This window comes from Wyeomyia smithii, chromosome 1 (genome assembly GCF_029784165.1).
Source record: "Wyeomyia smithii strain HCP4-BCI-WySm-NY-G18 chromosome 1, ASM2978416v1, whole genome shotgun sequence".
Taxonomy (NCBI): Eukaryota; Metazoa; Arthropoda; class Insecta; order Diptera; family Culicidae; genus Wyeomyia; species Wyeomyia smithii.
In genome coordinates, this window is record NC_073694.1 from 204522786 (window position 1) to 204537328 (window position 14543).

At 37.0% G+C, this 14543-nt stretch overlaps 1 protein-coding gene across 7 annotated transcripts in view; it reads right to left on the bottom strand.

The window, feature by feature from the left end:
* The window catches only part of LOC129717939 (serine-rich adhesin for platelets-like), a 118668-nt gene that overhangs the window by 89284 nt on the left and 14841 nt on the right, over nucleotides 1–14543 (bottom strand). Inside the window, exon 1 of one of the 7 annotated variants that reach the window (XM_055668237.1) lies at nucleotides 6306–6800. The exons of the other annotated variants lie outside the window; for them this stretch is intronic. The gene's annotated coding sequence lies outside the window, so the exon portion shown is untranslated. Of the gene's footprint in view, nucleotides 1–6305; nucleotides 6801–14543 lie in introns of those variants that run through there. 7 annotated transcript variants of the gene reach the window in all.

Below are 14543 nucleotides of genomic sequence, written 5' to 3' on the forward strand. Positions count from 1 at the left end.
TACGATATAGTGTGTTATACGATGAACTGCAAAACGAGTTAGCGGAATCTTTCCGTGCGGTTGTGTTCAATTTGTAGCCTCCTAGCTTCCTCCCCTGGGGGAGGGTTGTCCACACTTTTGGCAGTACCCATTAAGACGTGGTAAGCAGCGATTGTTCGCCTAACGGGGATTCTACTTTATGAGTCAGCCTCGAACGTATGTGCGCGTCATAACCGTCACCACCGTCGTGGAACAGAAGCTATTTCGACTAGCAGTGCAGTGGTCTAGTCCAGCTCATGTGCTTTAATTGCTCGTAACTAACAATGATCTTCCCGATTAAATGACGATTGAACATAATCCCAGCAGTGGTGATTATTTCAACTTACATTAATTCGACGCTTGGCGCACCGTTTCGAAAATTGGATCATTTAAACGAACTAATGTAATCGTGACATTTTAATTTCCGCTCGCCGCAAAATTATCACCTGAATTTTGGTTAGCGCCTCAAATGGAGCATTCTGGCAAAACTAGAGGTGCAGTTGCGACTTTTATCCTGTTCTGTAATAATCAATACTTGTTTTCAAATTCGTACAAATGAATCAAGCCTCAATCGGGTCGTTTACCTTCCATCATTCGATATGTGGGGCTGATGAACTAAGTAAAACTGCTAATCATTTATATCAAAATATCTAATAGTATTATGATTAATTTTAGTTGACATACAGTCCCATCTCTGTCATTTAGTTTTTTGTACCATCAAGCCGGTTTCTCTTTGAACCGAAAATCCATATTTATACAAGACAAGTTCAAGCTGTTTCCGCCTTTTGAACGAATTATAAAGATTTTCCCCTTTCAAAAGTACAACAATCGACTGAAAAAGTTGTGCCCTCCGGGTTCTCAAGTGGCACTGATGACAACACTGTTCCATTTACCCTTTTCAGCTTGTCACAAGCACATTTGTGAAGAGATATAAAAATTAACCGAATCAGCTTCCATAAAATTGTATTTCCCGATTCTAATCGTTGCAATTTTTTTCTTGCAACGCTGAATGTTTGTTAAAGAAGAATTCTATCGTCAATCGAAATCTATTGATAATCACTAGTAAATTTCTGATTCAATATTTTACATTATTGTCCCCTGATCATCGCTGGCCTGCAAATTGTTGGGCGATTAGTTCTTTGCCGTCCAGTATTGCCTGAACTTGAACGCTCAAGAAGTTATTCAAACGTCGAATTATTATCAACTTCCTATATTGTTTAGCATCAGAGGTCTCTAATGGAGTTAAAATTTACTGTTAGCGCGCAATTTTTTCTGTCGTTCATTCTTGTTTTTTTTTTCACACCAGCACCCTGCTGAAATGTTACAGAACGGTAATGATGAAAACCGATAACTCAATTTAAAGGGAACTTATAATCCATTACTTATAAATCCATTGGGGCACATCGTGACCGGAATTCCATAATCCCCATGAACGCTGCTGGACATTTTTTGTAGCCATTTATAGGTTTACGCTGTAAGGTTTTCAGTACTGCACTAAAGAAGCTAATAGGAATAAAATGTAAAAAATGTGGGTTGCCAGGTGGTTTTCTGAAATAATATATAAATCAATTTTCTCGATTTTCTTAGAAATTACCGGCTTTTAAAATTGATATTATCATATCAATAACAATAAATCTCTGACACATTTTCCACTATTTTTTATGGAGAGACAGAGTTTAAAATAATAAAAACTATCTCCATGATGTAATTGCGATCAAAATTTGTTTGGCGGAGAATTGCAAAAAAAAACCTATGAAAATTAGAATGAAAATTGACTGTAAAATATGTTATCAATTCACAAGAAACTGAGAAAAATCAACACAAAGTCTTTACTGAGAACTGAACATTACTTTACTGAGAAATTCGAATAGGAGTCGAAATATTATTTCCTGTGGTAAATTTTTTAGGTATTTTTGTGTATGTTTTTTGTTTCACATACTCCGGGAATAGCCGTAAGTTTCGCAGCCTTATATCACAGTTACCGTGAAATGGGGAGAAATTAACCAATGCCCGTTTTTTTCATCTTGTTATCCTAATGTTTGATTTTATTAATAACCTACTTTTTTGATAAAGTATAAAGTATTATTATGCTTCTTTCAAATCGACGATTTAGTGATTAATCTACCCAAAATCCACCTATGATTTTTTTTCCAAAACTGTGAGATAGACAGCCTGTGTCTTCAAGAAAGTTGTAGCAGATGCTTTTGCCAACAACTTTGAAGAAGATGTCAAATTTCTATCTCTTATATTTAAGACGAATTTTCAAACAAAATGTTTTTTTCATTAAAATAATCGAAAAAATGTCTTACGACCAAATGCTTTTATAATCTTTTGGAAGCCGAATAGATGTCTTTCAGAATATCAAATAGTTATCTGAGATTTTTCGCCAATTATTGAGTAATTGAACGTAACGTTGAATTAAGCCTTGAAACCTTAAATTTTGAATTAAAATGTTTAAATAAGAATGAGTTGAAATGTTCAGCAACAATATGTATTGGTCATATAACAACTATTTATATCTATTCACATATAAGAGATAGAATCTTGAAATCTTCGATAAAGTTGTTGAAAAAGCATCTTCCACAACTTTTTTGGAGATGCTGGCTGTCTATTCCCCTAACCTAGTCGTTCAATTTAAATGAAGCGAAACTTTTACTAAAGAAGTCTATCACTGAATACAAATATGAGGACGCAAATAACTCCAAGCACGAAATCAGCAAAATAAAAACACTGTGTAGTGTGTTTGGGGTGAAATTGATCAGCACAGGGTGTCGAAAACCTGAAAGATCAGGAAATGTCAGGGAATTCGTTTTTCGATCAGGGAAATCAGGGAATATCAGGGAAACCTGAAAAATAATCAGGGAACATTTTTCAACCGATATGAGATTCTTTTTCAAATGGCTCTTTAGCACAAAAACTGATTTTTCAGCAGAAAAAGCTCGAATTGGACCGCTATTGTTCGGTTTCATATATGATCGAATACGTTTTTTTTACTGGGATTTCAGAGTTGCGTTCATCTACGTTGCACTTTTTTGTGCCGAGTGCTGAAAAAGATCTGGGATATATTTGTCCTAAAGCTCAAACAAGTTGTCCAGGAAAAGATTACAGCTTTTTAGCCATTTTTGTGGATTATAGTGCCCTTAGTTTGGTTAAAAATGTCGCAGAGTGATTGCACAAACAACACAAACTTTGATCAAAGATATTTCTGTTTTTTCGTCTCGGTGCTATTTATTTTTTGCCACCCCCCCCCCCCCCCTCGCTTACTTTGATAACCTTGGACATAAAAAGAATTCGAAATTTGTATCAGCCTTATTGAAGAAAAATAAATAAAGTAAAAGATAAAAATTATTTTTTTAAAAAAGCTCATATTTTAAAAATTTGATTTTTTTTATAAAAACTACAAAAGATTATCTAAACAATGAGTATAACAATGAATTTTTCCTGATTTTTTTATGATTGGACCATACAAAATTCAGGTGAAACATTATATAAAAGAACGTGAAAACATTAAATAAGAACATGTCACTTCTGTAGTCATGATAAGAGTGTTCTTTATTTCTCGTCTTGACTTAAGCCTAGGCCCTGCTTAAGTCTATAATACAATTCAGGGAGGAGCCTGAACATGCATACATTAAAAGCAAGCATACGCAGCCCGTAAGACTACGCATACCGTAACCAATCAAAACATCGATCAATGCATTGCCCGCTATAGCGCGCTTGCATGATCGAGATAGCTAGCGTCATCGGTGCGACAAGTGCATCCACGATGATTGAAAGAAAGTCATCAAAGCGGACCACGAAAAATGATCGCAATGATAGCTGAAAAATATTGGTGCATAATCGAACATTGCTTAGTGCGCGCGTCAGCATTAAAACGCAGCGCCGCAAGAATCGTGTGAAATTATAATTATAAATTATAAATGCCACACAGGAAAAAAAGTTTTTTTGAAAAAAAAAAATTTCCAATTACACTAAAGTTGCCTTAAGACGTAAATGTACGTCAATAAAATATTTCGCAGTGCGTCTTGAGCTGCCCGACAGTTCAGACGTGTTTTCGATTACCTGTGAACTGGTCTCTGACTGCCTATACTAATACCAAAGTTTGTGTTTTGTTAGTGCAGTTTAGTTAGGGTTAGTGCAAGACTACCTGAAGGTTAGTTCACATCAGTCTTTCTCAGACTACCTATTATAGGTCGGACTCGATTATCCGGAGACTCGATTATCCGGAAACTCGAATATCCGGAATTCGATTATCCGGAATTTCAGACTCGATTATCCGGAATTTCATTTTTTCGGAGTTCGTTTTATTCCGAAATTTTGCCTTTATTCGATTCTCGATTATCCGGAACGGATTTTTTTTAGTATTCCGAATAATCGAGTCCGACCTGTATTTCGTGTCACCTGAAAAGACAGGGCGAAAAAAGAAACCGTGCAACACTACGAGAAGAAAGAGAGAGCATTCTTCCTCGGGAAATTCGGGTGTTTGCAGCGAAAATGCATTTGATGGTTTGCTTATTGATCTATTCAAAACGTAAATTCTTTTTAAAAGAATAAGTTCTACCTATTGTAGTAACCCTTTCTTCTGAATTTAAAGTTTTCATAAAAGGAACTTTCAACGCTTGTTTCTGACGTTGAAGTTACCTATCAAATTGGCCGTAGAAGCAAATGCCGCTCATAAGCCGAGTCAATTAAGGCTCATAATCGTGTTATTCAATATTTAACTGACAGGATGTACAATTTTTTACATACGACACCAAAAACGCCAAGCCGTTCAAGGTTGTTTTGAAAGACCTTTCCAACGATTAAATCGTTGATGAGATCAAAACTATTTACATAGGAAATAATAGCAAAGTAGAAATACACGATTTTGCGTCTCACAGAAATCTCTAAACCGAGACCGGTCAAAATAACTTCTCACATTATCAAACGAGATCGGTTTGTTTTTCTCCTGCAGATTTATTCCTTTATAATCTTATTCCTGTACCCTATGCTAGAGAACACCTGTAGTAAAAGAAACCGAAAGCTAGGAATTCTGTTTTTGTGCTGCTTCTAAAGTTTTTTTTTTTCAAGTTGCTACGCACTATCTAGTAGTACGATACCGACGACGACAGTCAGCCGAACTGATTTCTGCTGTGTCTTTATCTAATTTGCATTTCCATGCTGCGGCCGCCCATGTGACGCGCTGATAGCGAAAGAAATCTGGTTTCTACATTTTATACCTCATATACTGGGCTAAATTATCATAATGCAAATAAACGCAATTACTTCCATCGCCAGAAACGCGACTCATAGCCGCTGTCGTGCTGGCTTTTTAAACTCCTCCTCCCTTGTGCAGCAGCAGCAGCAGCAACAGCAGCAGCGGCAGTGACTTAACTATACCCAGTTGTGTGATTAATCTCCGCACGGGGGTTACGAGATGAAACGAGTAAGATTATAATAAAGCGAAGGCAAGCCTAGTAAAAAAGGGAAATTTATCTGCCTGCTCTGCCCCGTGACGGCGGCGCCTCGCATCGGATGATCGCACCACAAGGAAATCCGCAGCAAAATCTTTTTCGCTTTGAACTCATGCGATATTAAAATTTAGCAAACGCGATTTTGGTTCGCATACTCCAAATCGAAAACTTTTTTTTTGATATGCATATAACGGAAAACCAGCCAAAGTCCGATTGCCAACAGGCGAAGTAACTTCGGAAGTAAGCACTGCTTACTAAGCAGGTATGCACGCATATATAAAGTTTTTTTTTTACTTTCGATTCAACCGCTGACGTATGGTTTTGTGAATTTCTTCTTATTAATCCTCACGTTTTTTTTTCTGCCGTGGTCATCCGTCGATGAAGCATTCTCATGTTACATACATGTAAGAAGGTGTATCAAATGAATGATACACTCCAACAACTGACTGACTATCCGCTTTGTGCTCTTTCGTGGTTTTTTATTACCAGCAGCAAGATCAATTACTGGTGCAAATTCTTAGTTGTTTTTAATTGGTAATATTTTATGTTAAGATTTACTGGCTCTACAGCGAGCCAGTATGTGAATGTGACGTATAGATTGAGTCCAAAGACCTGGTCTGTCTCTCGAACCTGGCGCTGACAGGAATCGGCTCCACTATAAATGTGTCCATGTGCATGTACATTAAGGGTAAATTAACCACCGTAAGCTTTATGTTTGCTTTCCTTATTTACGTACGCACACAAGCCACACACAAACACACATACACACACATGGGGTCCCTGTTTGGACGCGGAATGCAGGACATGTTTTATTCAAATTGAGCATATTTTCACCTCTTTGTTTGCACTGCATTTGTACAGGTGTGCACCGAAAAACCAGAAAACGTACACTCTCTCTCTCCGCTTCCTCCGTCTGATGTCGTCCTATACCGTCCGGCTTGTGGAGAAAATTGTGCTAGATGCAGCTAATATTTTCGTCTAAATGCAAACACACCAGATCTGTCCTCTGCTAGTAACCGACAGCGAAAGCTTATTGAGACTAACGTTTTCCTCCGGTTGGTCTGCCTCCTTCTATATTACACCGATGATAACTTTGCGAATTTTAATCCAACACAAATGGCAAAGTTCAACCGAAAATAGTGAAACACGAAAAATTTAACACCGAATATTGCACTGAATTCCACATAAATTGAAAATGAGGACGAAATAATTCAAGACTAGCCAGTGAATGTTACACACAAAAGAAAAACGCTTCCCAACGAGAACTTTTCTGTATTCCTACTACTCTAATGAAGCGGTTCAGCTCAACTGTTGCTTACGTTCTACGGCCAACTACGCGACCTTTCCGGCGAGAGCCACTGCCTGTTGAATACACTGGCACTGGTTGTCTGTCTCCGCTCGCATACACCTACACCTACACCGATACAAGCCCCAATCGAACGAATCCAGCAGGGCATAGCTGTTGATGATATGGCCCAAATGTGGATATTGGTTACCAACCACCAGCTCGAGCTGAATCGGCACAGCTTCGGTGGATCGTTTTGGATACTTTTGATGGTAGCAGCAGCACGGGTGAGAGGGGGGGGGGGGGGCGAGATTTTAAGCAACTCGCGAGAGCTTTTCTTTCTCTGTGTACACACTCATACCCGTTTGTTCGCTTCCGATACCGTAAAAGCTCAATTTGTCTGTGTGGTCTCAAAAAAAGAAATGAAAAAAAAATAATAACAGGCAAAGGTAACACCAGAACCTCCGCCGATAACACATGCTCTCGTAAACTGGTCCCAACTAACCCTGCGATGACTGCCTGCTTACCAGGCTTGCCAGATCTACGGATTTATCCGTAGATCTACGGATTTGTTCACTTCTACGGATTTACGAATATATGGGAAATCCGTAGAAAAGAAGAAGAAGACACGGGAAATCCGTAGAATCTACGGATTTTCATGAAATAGTTCTGGCATCTCTGTGCCTGTGCTTACTGCTAATCATCGAGCGGAGAGTGAGAGCAAAACGGCACGTTGCCCGTTTCGCTGGATGTGCCGCTGTGTCTGTGAAGCCGCAACTGCAGCATGCTGCTGGCCAGCCAGAGCCAATGTTTCAAGCCTGTTGCTAATTCTGTTTTGCTTTCATCTCGATAGTTTGTGTTTGATCAAGCTGACCCGACTGGAATGAGGTGCCAAAATCATCTCCGTACGCCCCCATCACTGTTTAATCAGTGTGATTTATTTTGCAAACTTTGTTCAGTAACTAAAGGGTTCGTTTTTGGTTGCTACTGTACGTATTTGAACCAACTGGCGTGTTTATCGCTGTTTGTTCAGTCGAAATTTCCATCATTCAACCGTCTGTCTGTACCAGGAAGGGGTCCCCCCGAATTCGGAAAAGGGTTGCGTTCAACGCACTTGTGTGGAAAATCCTGACCATTCAAGCTTGAATAGCGCGTTTTGCCCCAAGGTATGTTGTTTGTAGTTCTGCGACTCAGCATAAAAAACACTTTACCGCGGTTTACCCAACTTGTGGCTTTGCTGGTGTTGACAAAGTAAATATTTAATTTTTTACTACCGATTTTTTTTCCTACCTTGTCACAACTCGGCGTTCTCCCTCATTAATAACTATTGTTTGCATCGAAACTTAGGAAGTGTCATTAACTTTGGGCATTTTAGCTCCATTGTTTTAAACGGTTCTGAATTATTGCTTCTTTTTTATCTGTTTCTAAACGACTTCCGGCTTAACTTCAAATTCAGACTTGTTTTCACCCTTCTTTGGACTAATTTGAACTCGTTTTACTAAAGAGTGACCAATTTTTGCAATTACTGAAAGTTATTTTAGGTACGTTTCCGTAATTGGATCATTAGAAACGCTTTCTTAAATAGAATGTTTTGGTATTTTCGATTTCCAACTTCTGAACATCCTCCCGGTTCCGAAAGTATCCATATTTAGCAGCCTTATGTAGTTTTACGTCAACTTGCGGTCGTGGCTTTTTCACACGACCCTACTGTTATTTTTGAACAAATTATGGTACTCAGACAAACCTGTTTTAAACTGGAAGAATTTTTTGGCGAAAAAACCTTGATCGTCCATTGGCAGTATAGGTATAGTAATTCTTCTCCGTTTGACATTTTCAGTGAAGGGTGCTGATCATTTCTCAAATGTTATGCAAAAGGAATTGAAGTGCTTCTAAATTTTAATTTGCACATACCTATTCGGCATCACTGAATAGGCATGAAACAATCAATGCGGGCGCAAACAAGTTTTAACTGTCAGAGTGCTTGCAGATTAAAATGACATTTCACGTTTGACTATACCGCAAAACGAGAAAATATTATGCCTTCGATCATTTATTTGTTTTGCCCTTGAAAGGACAGTTGTTGTTCAGTTGATCGCATCTCGGTGCCACCCTGACAGTGGGGATAAAGGCACTCTAACAACACAGAGTGGAGCTGTTTTCACACTGAAAATTAGACGGCCGGCAGATTTTCCCTACCATCTGCTGATTTATTGATTTGTGTGAGCCGAAGGAAGACTCGGCACCGCTACACTGCTGGTTTCCGCTGTCACTATCGTTACCGCTATCGCTGTTGCTACCCGGTGATGCTCCCAGCTGCTACTAAGTCAGGACCGCCCTTCCCACCATTCGCTAGTAAAATGATTGATTTAAACATAAGCTGGCTCTTATATAGCACAGAGAGTGTCTCCCCGGTGAAAGTAAGCAATCAGAGATCGGAATCTTCTTATGAACGCCATGTTGCAGGCAAAATCAATGTTTGAAGCCATTCAAATAGGCAAAAATTTTACTATTAAAATTGTTTCTAATTTAAAATTTAGCAATGATTTTAAATAAAACAATTAAAATATTAAATTGGAATGCTCGCTCATTGAAGGCCAATGAGAATGAGCTTTTTAACTTTTTAACAGTAAATAATGTGCATATTGCAATTATTACTGAAACATTTTTGAAACCTAACATAAAATTAAAATATGATCCCAATTACGTGGTTCATAGATATGATAGGATTCAGGGTTCCGGCGGTGGAGTTGCAATTGTTATTCATCGTCGAATTAAACATCGTGCTCTTCCCCATCTTGAGACGAAAGTTATTGAAACTTTGGGAATTGAAGTTCAAACTGAACTTGGGATTTTATTTATTGCCGCAGCATATTTACCATTTCAATGCACACGCGAGCTCAAAAATTATTTTAAAGGTGATTTACAAAAACTCACCAGAAATCGTTCGAAATTATTCATAATCGGCGATTTTAACGCTAAACATCGTTCATGGAATAATTCTCAAAGTAATTCCAATGGCAAAATTTTATTCAATGATTGTTCTTCAGGATACTATTCTATTTTGTCTCCGAATAGTCCTACATGCTTTTCTTCTGTAAGAAACCCTTCAACAATTGATTTGGTGCTAACAGATCAAAGTCATGTGTGTAGTGATTTGATCACACATGCTGACTTTGATTCTGACCATCTTCCAATAACTTTTTCTTTATCACATGAATCAGTTTTAAACCCTATGAGCTCTCTTTTTAATTATAACAAGGCTAATTGGGAAAGATACAAAACTCATATTGAGAGAAATTTCAATAATGAGCTTGATTTGCAAAACGAAGTGAATATTGATTCCGCTTTGGAAGCATTGAAATGTGCAATTGTTGATGCCAGGAATTATTCTGTTCCAAAGGCTCAAGTGAAATTTGATTCATCAATAATTGACGAAAATCTTCAACTTATAATTCGTTTGAAAAATGTCCGCAGACGTCGATATCAACGTTCTCGTGACCCTGTTTTTAAAACTATTTATAAAGATTTACAGAAAGAGATTAAACATAGATTTACTCTTCTGAGAAATCAAAATTTTGAGACTAAAGTTGAAAAATTGAAACCATATTCAAAACCATTTTGGAAGCTGTCGAAGATTCTCAAGAAACCTTCAAAGCCTATTCCAGTTTTAAAAGATGGTGAACGTTTTCTTGTATCCAATGAACAAAAGGCTCAAAGACTTGCTCAGCAGTTTGAGAGTGTTCATAACTCAAATTTGAATTTTGTGAGTCCAATTGAAAATGAAGTCACACGTCAATTTGATTTAATTTCTTCCCATAATTTTTTACCTGCAGAAATAATTGAAACTAACTTGATTGAGATTAAATCAATTATTAAAAATTTCAAAAATATGAAAGCACCTGGTGACGATGGAATCTTTAATATACTAATCAAACATCTCCCTGAGAGCACAATGGAATTTTTAGTGAAAACTTTCAATTGCTGCTTCAAAATTGCATATTTTCCCAAATTATGGAAAAATGCAAAAATTACTCCCATTTTAAAACCGGATAAGAACCCAGCTGAAGTTTCAAGTTATCGACCAATCAGTTTGCTTTCTTCAATAAGTAAACTGTTTGAGAGAATTATTCTTAACAGAATGATGTCACACATCAACGAAAATTCAATTTTTGCAAATGAACAGTTTGAATTTCGCCATGGGCATTCCACAACTCATCAATTGCTCAGAGTTACTAATATGATACGAGCTAACAAATCTGAAGGTTATTCCACTGGAGCTGCTCTTTTAGACATAAAAAAAGCATTCGACAGTGTTTGGCATAAAGGTTTGATTGCGAAATTGCAAACTTTTAATTTTCCAATTTTCCTAATCAAAATTTTAAAAAATTATCTTACTGATCGAACTCTGCAGGTTGTCTATCAGAATTCAAAATCTGATAGATTTCCTGTCAGAGCAGGTGTACCTCAAGGTTAAGTCTTGGGTCCAGTCCTGTACAACATATTCACTTCAGATCTTCCTGATTTGGCTCCAGGATGCACAAAGTCATTGTTCTGCGATGACACAAGCATTTCCGTAAAAGGAAAAAGTCTTCGTGTCATATGCAGTCGATTGCAGAAAAGTTTAGATATTTTTTCTTCCTACTTGCAAAAGTGGAAAATCTCTCCCAATGCTTCTAAAACTCAAATGATAATTTTTCCGCATAAGCCTAGGACTTCTTTCCTCAAGCCAAACAATAATCACGTTGTCAAGATGAATGGGGTTATTTTAAGTTGGTCCGACAAGGTTAAGTACTTGGGACTAATTTATGATAAAAAACTTATTTTCAAAGAGCACATTGAGAGTATACAAGGCAAGTGCATCGAATTTACGAGATGTTTATATCCTATCATTAACAGGAATTCTAACTTTGTTTAAAGAACAAACTTTTGATTTACAAACAAATTTTTAGACCAGCAATGCTTTATGCTGTACCGATCTGGTCAAGTTGCTGTTCAACAAGGAAGAAAACGCTCCAAAGGATTCAGAATAAAATTCTGAAAATGATTTTGAAGCGTCCTCCTTGATTTGGTACACTCGAATTACATAGACTTACTGGTGTTGAACCATTAAAAGCTATGTCAAATAAAATTATTAACAATTTTCGACAAAAATCGTTGCAATCCTCAATTGCTACGATAAGCTCTCTTTATAGCCAATAAGTTAGCAATTAAGTTAGTTGTAAGTTTACTTCCCCTTTTCTGACAAGTAGGTTTAAATCCCTACGAATGATAAGTCCTAATTGCGAAAGCAAAAAAATCCTAACAATTAAAATTACAAATTTCTCATTATTTACTCATTATTTACTAATATTTATCATAAATACTTAAGCTACTAACAAATCCCCCCTTAAAAAAAAAAAAAAAAAAAAAAAAAGAGATCGGAATCTGCATTTTAACAAGGCTTATAAATTTTTAATAGTACAATAGTTCGGATAATCAATTTTCTGTATTTGAACGGATGCGTAGATGATTTTCCAGTCGATTGCTACAAGAACGAAGAAAATTATTGAAAGAAGCTCCTGATAGCCGTAGTGCCACGTCAAAAATCACTAAAGGTAAGGACTCATTAAATGTCAACTAAATATTTTAAAATTGGCACAATTTTTTAATATACGGTAATTTTACCGTACGATTCATGTTTTTTTGCATTACTGACTAATAGTACATACTGTGTCATATTGTCTTTAGTCATATTTTGGTGTCGGCAGGCTCGTAGAACCGTAGAAGTTCAAGAAAACGTCTGCGATCCGAATACCTGTAAAATTATAAAACCAATCTCATTGTCGAGTATTTATTTGTTTTTATGTCTTTTTGCAACTTCGATTTTATGGCTTCACACTCTGGAATTCTATCATACAGGTCACCAAACGCCAGAATCTTTGCTCGAAGAAGATCTAGTACCCGAACTGTCCGGAATAAATTCAACTGTTACTGTTAATAAGCTGTTGTTCAACTGTACTATTTCATCTTATTGGTTCGCGTAGGAAAAGATGTCCCGTTGTCATAGAGGGTCCCATTAATTTTGAGCTTTGTCCGTGCTGCTGTTTTTCATGAATTTCACAAGTTTCAAATGTTGTTATTTTTCATTACTTTCGTGGCATTTCATGAGTTTTTGTAAATTTAGCGGCCGATGCTGAATTTCGGCGAAATCGCGATTCACCTTTGTCTATAGTTATGGATGATTAAAAAAAAATTAACAAAAATTTTATTTATTAACAAAATAGCATGTTTCAAATTACTTTCAGCTATTGTTAATGTATACCTGGAACCTGTTAATTTTGTGAGTCTCCTACGAAAGGTGGAAAATCGAAAGGCGGAATCACGAAAAGCAGGTTTTTTTTCAGAAGGCAGAATCACACAATGGCTGATACGATTTTGGTTTTGTACTTTACAAACATTGCATTTTTGATTATGTACTCTACTAGCACACGCGCGGCCTTTGGCTTACTCTATTGTCCATGTATATGCTGTCCTTACTCGCTACCGCTCGTTCGGACTGTCTGTTTAGATAATCCTAGAAAACCAGTAGATCAGTCGTTTATATGCGAGAGGCTGCCGCTTCCGACGGCAGGTCTGCGGCCGGCTTAGACTGCGGAAACCACGGCGGCTTTGTGCCGTCTCAGTTCCTTGCACTCGATTATGCGTCTTCGTCGCATGAATTGTTTTATGGAAATTATACCCAACAACCCGATCAGAAGAGTATAACTAAAAATTACAAAATTCTATCCACGCGAGATTTGTGTTTTTCCATATAATTTTGATAACAAAATTGAATCTGAATGATTTATAATAACAAAACCTGAAATGAAGTAGTTCTGAAACAAGGCTAACTAATTTTTCGTTTTTATCAAAACCTGTTTGTTATTATACTGTTCTATATACTATCTTATTTTGTTAGAAAGCTGATACTTTAGTAACAAATTTTGATATGTGTTTGTTACTAGTAGAATCATTTTTGTTATAATGAAATTAAAAACACAGCCTGTAAGGTTTTCCCGTAACAAACTACGGCTTCTGTTTCATTTTTGTTTGTTCTTTCTGATTGGGAAGCCGTTGAAAGTAGTGTAAGTTATATTTTACATCGAAAAATTACTCTCCGCGAGGCCGTGAGAGTCTCAAGGACCACAGCCAAACCAGTTTGCGCGTTTTGGAAATAATAATTAGGCTTGATTTGCACCTTCCACTAAAACTGGTTTTTGCTTGCGACCAGTTTTTAATTCTGGTTACCAAATAATAATAAATAATAAATGTAGAGTAGCAACTTTGGTACCATGACCAGGCTTCGCACCAATTTGCCATCACGCACTTGGCTATCGTGAGTCAGGTTTTGCTTCCAGTGATTCTGCCTTTCGTGCCCTTCGAAAATCTGCCGTTTCTTATTTCCACCTTTTAAAATATTCTGCCTTGTGTGTATGGTCATAGAGTTCTGCCTTTCATGATTCTGCCTTCCGTGCTTTTTCCTTTTTGTGATTCTGCCTTCTGTAATGACCGTAGACCATTATTCAAATTTCAAATTAAAAAATCAAATTTTAAACGGCCTTTTCGACATACATTTCAGGTAAAATACTATTGATTTACTCTTAACGCAAAAAAAATTGTTGGTGTAATAATATTTCAATAAATGTCACCACATGGTTGAACGGTCACTTTTAAAGTTATATTTTTTAAATGTATTTTGCTCGTTCAGGACGACGATTCCATTATCTGGTTATTATATTATGATGCTATTTTATTCTGCTCGGTAGGGG